A 7,500-nucleotide genomic window follows, 5' to 3' on the forward strand; every position below is an offset into this window, starting at 1 on the left:
CTCCTTCGTTTTGTCTCCCTACTTTTTGGCTAATCTTCTTTTGATCCTGCAAAAAAATAAAAAAATAAATAAATAAAAATAAAGGATTGTTGATATGATTGGTTTCTTTTTTCTTTTTGTCCGTTTTAACGGGGAAAGAAAAATTTTTTTCTTTTATACGATAAGAAAATTATTTACCAGTGATATTTAAAAAAGGAATTATTATATTATATATATATACTATATTATATTATTACTATATTTATTATTAATATATTATTATATTATTATATTATATATATATATTATATTATATTATTATATACTACTATGTTGAATGAAAATTATTCTTATAGAAAAAAATATTCATATGAATTATTCTTAAGAATTTTATGATTGACGATCGTTTAGAATGTGTTTTGAAGTACGTTATCGAGAAAAAAAATCTTTTTTATTATTTTAATTTTATAATCTTTAATTTTCAATTTGTTAAATAAATTCTTCATTTACAAAATTGATTTGATAATTACATGTAAAGGAAAAGAAAAGAAAACGATTGAATAAATCGAAAAGATAGAACTAAAAAATATGAATGAACGAATCAAAACAGAAAAAAGAAAAATTTAAGAAAAAAAAAAGGGAAAAAAAATTTCATAGTAAAATTTTCAAAAAATAAATGAAAAAACAAATGATAAAAATGTGTAAGAAAATAAAATATTTCATAAAAAAGGAAAATAAATAAAATTTTTTCTAAAAATAAAAATAAATAAAAACAAAATGGATAGAAAAATATTATAGATTCTGAGGTATATCAAAGTGATATCAAAAAACGATCGAAACGATCGATAGATCCTTACTGGATAACGCAAAATGATCGAACGATCATTTCGTTCGATCATCGCAAAAGAAGAGTGAGATAACGTTTTTTCTTTTCTTTTTTTTTTTTTTTTTTATTACATTGATCGATCGAAGTCGACGATTATAAAATATTCCGACCTACAAAATCGATTCGCGAGGAGAGAAAATCAACGTGTCATCGAGCCTATTCATTCGTTTCGACTCCATTGTTGTCGAACACTTCGTCGAGGTTCTCAATAAATCAAAATCGCGGTCGCGTGAATTCATCATCCGCGAACCGTTATAATCTCGTTTAATACGTTCAAAATTTTCTACAGTCATCGATAATCCCTTTTGTACTGTAATCCGATCGGTGATCCTTTTGGAATTTGATTACGTCATTCGATGGTGGCGTTGAATCCGAACGAATTGTTTTTTTTTTTTTTTCGTTGGATTAACAAACATGGCCGATTTTCAAACGTTTTCGATTTTTTATATCATATATATATATATAATTTTTTCTAATGGAATAATCCTTTCGTAAGATCGAAGGATTATTCTGTTTGAAATTCGATGTCTTTTTTCGAACGGATTATTTGTTAGGTTAACAAATATGGCGGATTTTCGAACGTTTTTCGTGAAAATATTTTTATGTTTGTTTTTTTCTTAATTTTGTTTTTATCTAAAATTACAAAAGGAAGAAAAAAAGAAAAAATTTCTCGCATCGATGCTGTTAATAAAAAAATTGATTTTGCTCGATCGGTAAGATTCCATTAGAATATATTTAAAAGGATTTCGTTGAATTTTTCAAATAAAAAAAAAAGAAGAAAGAGAAAAGGAAAGATAATAATAAATGTATATAAAAACTAAATAAATAATATATATATAACATTAAAAGAAAAATAAATATTGACATAAAAATATTTATCTAATTACTTTAAAATTACTATAAATATATTTACACACCATTAAAATATTGTGCTACGAATAAATACAAGTAAAAAAATAAAAAAATAAAAAGAAAGAAAAAAAGAACAATTCAATAATTCGACCAAACGAATGAATTCGAGAAATTCGATAAATCTGATTAAATAAAATAATTATCGATAATTTCCAAAACGGAAGAAAAAGAAAATAAAAAAAAGAAGAAAAAAGAAGAGAGAGAGAGAGAGAGAGAGAAAGAGAGAGAGACCTATTAACACTTACCTTGGGATAATACCCAAGTAGATGTCGCTATTCTCCGAACGCGGGAAAATACAAAATGTCTCGTGAACGTCTACGGTACGCGACGACGGCTCGTGCCGAACAGAAAAAAAGGTCTTTTTTTATTTTTTTTAAATGAGATCAAAGATCTCGATATAAAAAGAGAGAGGGAAAGAGAAGGACAGACACAAACAGAAAAAGACAGAAACACAGATAGTGACAGAGATAGAGACAAAGACAGAGACAGAAAAAGAGAGAGAGAGAGAGAGAGAGAAAGAGAGATAGAATGTGGATGAGTAAGACAAGGATGGTAGAGTGAAAAGGGTGGGAACATTGATGAGACGGGGTGGGACGTAGAGGGTGGGTGGGGGTGGAGTGGGGGAGAATGCTAGTGGAACCCGAGTATGCCGGACGTCGATGGCGGATCTATATATAGCGCGAACGTGACTTGAATAATTTTCAATGACGTTTTCGTCGATGTTTTTCCTCGACGGTGGCGGCCCGTTAAGTAAGCACCGTGCGTATAAAATTAAATCGAAGATCGGATTGAAATCGAAATAAAGCGTTAACTTCAACGCGTGCTCGATAGAGCGATATTGAACGTCCTTTTCCAAAAAAAAAAAGAAAAATGTCAAAAAATGAGAGTGACGTTTAGTCTGTTTTGTTCTCGTTTAGTTTTCTTTTATTATTTTCCGATGATTTTTCCTCTTTTTCTTTTTCTTTTCTTTTCTTTTTCTTTTTCTTTTTTAGTTGAAATAACAAACAATTTTTTTTCTTTTGTGTTTTCTTTTTGTAAATAAATGTTCTATTTTACCGACCGTCGGTATTAACGTTTTATTTAATATAACCTAATTTATATATCATTTTGTCGATATGAGAAGAATACGAAAAAACTAGTTGTTAATGTTAGTTTTAATTGATTATTTAATGACAATTATTTTGTTTATTTATTTATTTATTTCTTTTTTTTTATAAGATAATAAATTATCGAAAGTATGTATTAAATGTGTTGACTAAATCACATAATTAAATGTTGTTAACAATAAACTCTTATTAGATGAACTCTTTTTTAAATTTGATTTATTTCATTTTATAAAAATAAATTATTGATTATGCTAATAATTAAGTCAGATATAAAAATTATTGGATATATAAATGATATAATTAACGTTAAGTAAAATGCCGATGAGAAACATTATAATAATGACAAATTAGATTAATTATTCGATTAAATCTGTATACAATTGAAATATAAAAAATATATTGCTAATTAAATATTGATTTAAGATACAAAAGGAAGAATAAAATTATATCGTTGAATATTGAATATTAAAAATAAATTCTCAATTCAATCCTCGAACGTTCGTCAGAAATATGTATTATTAAATTTTCTTTTCTTTATTTTTCTCCTTTCTCTTCTCCTTTTTTTTTCTTTTACTTAAAAATTTCAACGAACTCTCTTTTAAACCGAATATATTTTTTACGTACGTACGTTATCGATCGAGCAAAATTAATTTGTTTTACTAACAATATCAACGCAAGAAATTACTTTTTCCTTCTTTTTCTTTTTTTTTTAATTCTAATTAAAATAGAAATTACAAAAATCAATTCCGAATTAATTAATAATAATGAATACGAATTACATTAATATTTTTAATTAAATAAAAATTATTGAATCGTAATGAACGTGACGTTAACGATCAAACGGAAGAATTTATTTGAGAAAAAGAGAGAGAGAGAGAGAGAGAGATCGAATTGAAGAAATAAATAAATAAATAAATAAAAAAGAAAAAGTATTTCTGTTTAGTAAGCACGAACAATTAGGCCCACCCTCTCTAAGAGGAATCACGCTCGACTTACATCGTAGAAGTTATTGTGGCACGGTTTCAAATGAATCTAATGTTCGACTCGAGGTCGTCTAAACAAAATGTAATCGTCATCAATATTAAGTTAAACATGATATAATTGATCTAATTGATTTAATTGTTTTTTGTTTTTAACTTAATTTTCTAATATAATTTTATATAAAATTCATATTATTATTATTACATATTATTAAAATTATTTACAATAGAGTTATTATATATATATATGTGTGTGTGTGTATATTGTATGTGTATATATATATATATATATATATATATATATATATATATATATATATATATATATATATATATATGTATATATATATAAACTAAAAATGATCTATATCGTTCGTTTGAATCATTTTATTTATAGTTTAAACACATAATAAAATTTTATATAATCTTTTATTTTTAATTAAATTTTATATAATTATTTTATGTAAATAAATTTCATATTATTATTATATACTAAAATAATTTGTATTCAAATTAATATATTTATATATATATATATATATATATATATATATATATATATATATATCAAATAATTATCTCAAATAATTTTGATATTAATCTATAATAAGTAAATATCTCAAATAATTTATAATATATATAATATATAAAATATATATAAAATATATTATATATCCATGTATATAAATAATAAATACATGTACATATATGTATATATATGTATACATATGGTTATTTATATATAAATATATATAAAAACTAATGAAATTTTTTTTTCTCTTTATCTCTCTCTCTCTTTCTCCGTCTCTCCTTTAATTACACATTTCATATAAGATTGTAACTGATAAGTATAATATTAAAACTTAGTATAAAACTTAATCAAAATATTCATCGACAAATAATATCTACATTCGACATAAAATTTGTATCATCAATTTAAAAAGAATTCACAATTTTCATTTAACCAATAATCACCATTATTATTTCATCCTCCTCATAAATATCATCGCACTACGAGTAATCCGATTAAAAAAAAAAAAAAAAAAAAAAACAATAAACAATATATTTCTGAAGGAAAGAAAAAAGAAAGAATAAAATACAATGAAATAAGAAAAAAAAAAGAGAAAAGGACAGAACAGAACAGAAAAGAAAAGAAAAGAAAAGAAAAGAAAAGAAAAGAAAAGAAAGGAAAGAAAAGGAAAGGAAAGGAAAGAAAAAAAGAAAATACCAACACGAAATTTCTAATTTCATAATAGCGTTAGATAATTCAAGAAATTTTCTATTCGGCTAATCGTCGAATTAATTTTCATTAGGCAATAATAAACGAAACGAAATACGAATGCAATATTTTGCATCGAACCGCGTTTCGTTGGAATTCGAACTCCGTGATCGTTAACGGAGGTCTCAATCGTCGGGACATAAGACATAACGCAATAATAATCATAATGCCAGATCGATACGCGATATTCGTTGCATCGGCCGGCGCGTGTCGTTACAAGGATGGCGGTGTGGGCATGAAAGTATGGAATGTCGATGCCAACCGGCAAAGTGAACGACGATACTCCTGGTAAGTACTAATGTTATCGAGAAGAGAGAGAGATAGATAGAGAGAGAGAGAGAGAGAGATAGAAATAGATAGATAGAGAGAGAGAGAGAGAGAGAGAAAACAAGTCATTTAAATTATTGCTTTCCCCGTTCCGCCATTTTTTATGTTTCTCTGTCTCTCTTTCTCTCTTTTTTTCTTTCTCTTTCGATCTCTCTGTTTCCTTCAGTGTTTCTCTGTTTCTCTTTCTATATATTTATCTATCTATCTATGTATCTATCTCTGTTACTCTTTACTCGAACATTCTATTCATTATCTTAAAGAACCAGGAAGAGTTTTCTTCTTATTTCACGAGTTGATTATTATTTCAATCTTGATTAAATATTTACTGTTTGTTGAGAATCTTAATAGACGAAAAAAAGAAACATACCAAAATCGAGTTTCTAATCTTATTCGAAAGTTAATTAATGATTTGTTTAATATCTGTATAAATACATAAAGTATATATAATAGTATATATATGTATATATAATAATTATATTATATATTATGTATGTATAATATAAATATACTTATTATAATATAAATAATAAGTATATAAAAATATGAAATATAAGTATCTGCATATGTATATATACATATATATGTACTTATATATTAGCTATATATATATATATATAAATTAAATAATAATAATATAATGTATATAAAAAAATTAATATAAATAATTTATAATATATATAATATATAAAATATATTATATATCCATGTATATAAATAATAAATACATGTACATTTATATATGTATAAGTATATATTTCTATCTATAGTATTTATATATACCTATATTAGCTATGTATACTACATATCTGCATATATATATATATATATATATATATATATATATATATATAATTTAATATATATACAAAATTCTCATATATAAATATACAGGTAGGGAAGGTTATATCGATTCAAAAATTGCATTATGAAATCTTAACGAGCTTTTTAAAATTCCTGTATCGTAAGCGTTTCTAACACTAATTAATAAATTTTCGATTAAACACGCGTGCATGCATGCATACATACATACATACATACATACATACATACATACGTGCATACATACATCATACATACATATATATATATTATACATATGTGTGAATATATATATATATATATATATATATATTGATATTCATACAGCAATACTTGCTTTGTATAGTAATACAATAGCTTAAACAATGAAAATAAATGGACGAGCTTAATGCAATAAAACACATATTATAAAATAATAAAATAAATGTTTTGTTTAAACTTTGAAGAATAATTTACCGAAATTATTTTAATCATTAGAAAATTATAATTACGAGCGATATAGTTTTACAATCGGTCTCTCGTATCGAGATTTCATAAAAAAGAAAGATAAATAAATAAAGAAAGAAAGAAAGAAACAAACAAACAAACAAATAAATAAATAAATAAATAAATGCATAATTAAATAAACGAACGAACAAATAATCGAAACATTTATCTAATCACGAACGATACTTCTAACGATGCAATAATCAATATAAACTATAAGAACAAATTTAATATTATTCTTATAAACAATCCATTAACAGAAATCTTCAATTATATAAAAAAAAAAAAAGAAAAAAAAAAAAAAAAAGAATTAAATAAAAAGGAAAAAATTAACCATGTTCATCGAGTCAAACGAAATCATCTTTCTAACGATCTAATTGCCGCTAACGTATACGCAAAGAAAAAAGAAAGAAAATATCGCGTTACGATCAAAATTCATTATTAAAATTCCCGATTGAGAAAAAAAGTAGAATAAAACAAAAATAAAATAAAATAAAAACTAATAATTATATAGAAAAAAACAAACAAACAAACAATCCATCGAAAATATTTATTCAACCGTATCACGACATTTCTAACGATCTAATTAACATTAGAAAATATTATTGAAAACGATACGAATATATCTATCGTCTCGCTTACAATTGGCTATCTCTTACCCTCTCACTCTTTTATTCCCCTTCTTCCTTCCTTTCTCTCTCTCTCTCTCTCTCTCTCTTTCGTTCT

At 24.5% G+C, this 7,500-nt stretch overlaps 1 protein-coding gene across 2 annotated transcripts in view; it reads right to left on the bottom strand.

Moving 5' to 3' along the window:
* The window catches only part of LOC127072451 (putative transcription factor SOX-15), a 141,358-nt gene that overhangs the window by 120,841 nt on the left and 13,017 nt on the right, over nucleotides 1–7,500 (bottom strand). Inside the window, exons 1-2 of one of the 2 annotated variants that reach the window (XM_051012888.1) lie at nucleotides 2,023–2,136; nucleotides 1–46 (exon numbers count right to left, since the gene is read on the bottom strand). The exon at nucleotides 1–46 is cut by the window's left edge and continues 878 nt beyond it. The gene's annotated coding sequence lies outside the window, so the exon portion shown is untranslated. Of the gene's footprint in view, nucleotides 47–2,022; nucleotides 2,137–7,500 lie in introns of those variants that run through there. The other variant, XM_051012887.1, reaches the window with a different exon arrangement.

Source organism: Vespula vulgaris, chromosome 25 (genome assembly GCF_905475345.1).
Source record: "Vespula vulgaris chromosome 25, iyVesVulg1.1, whole genome shotgun sequence".
NCBI lineage: Eukaryota > Metazoa > Arthropoda > Insecta > Hymenoptera > Vespidae > Vespula > Vespula vulgaris.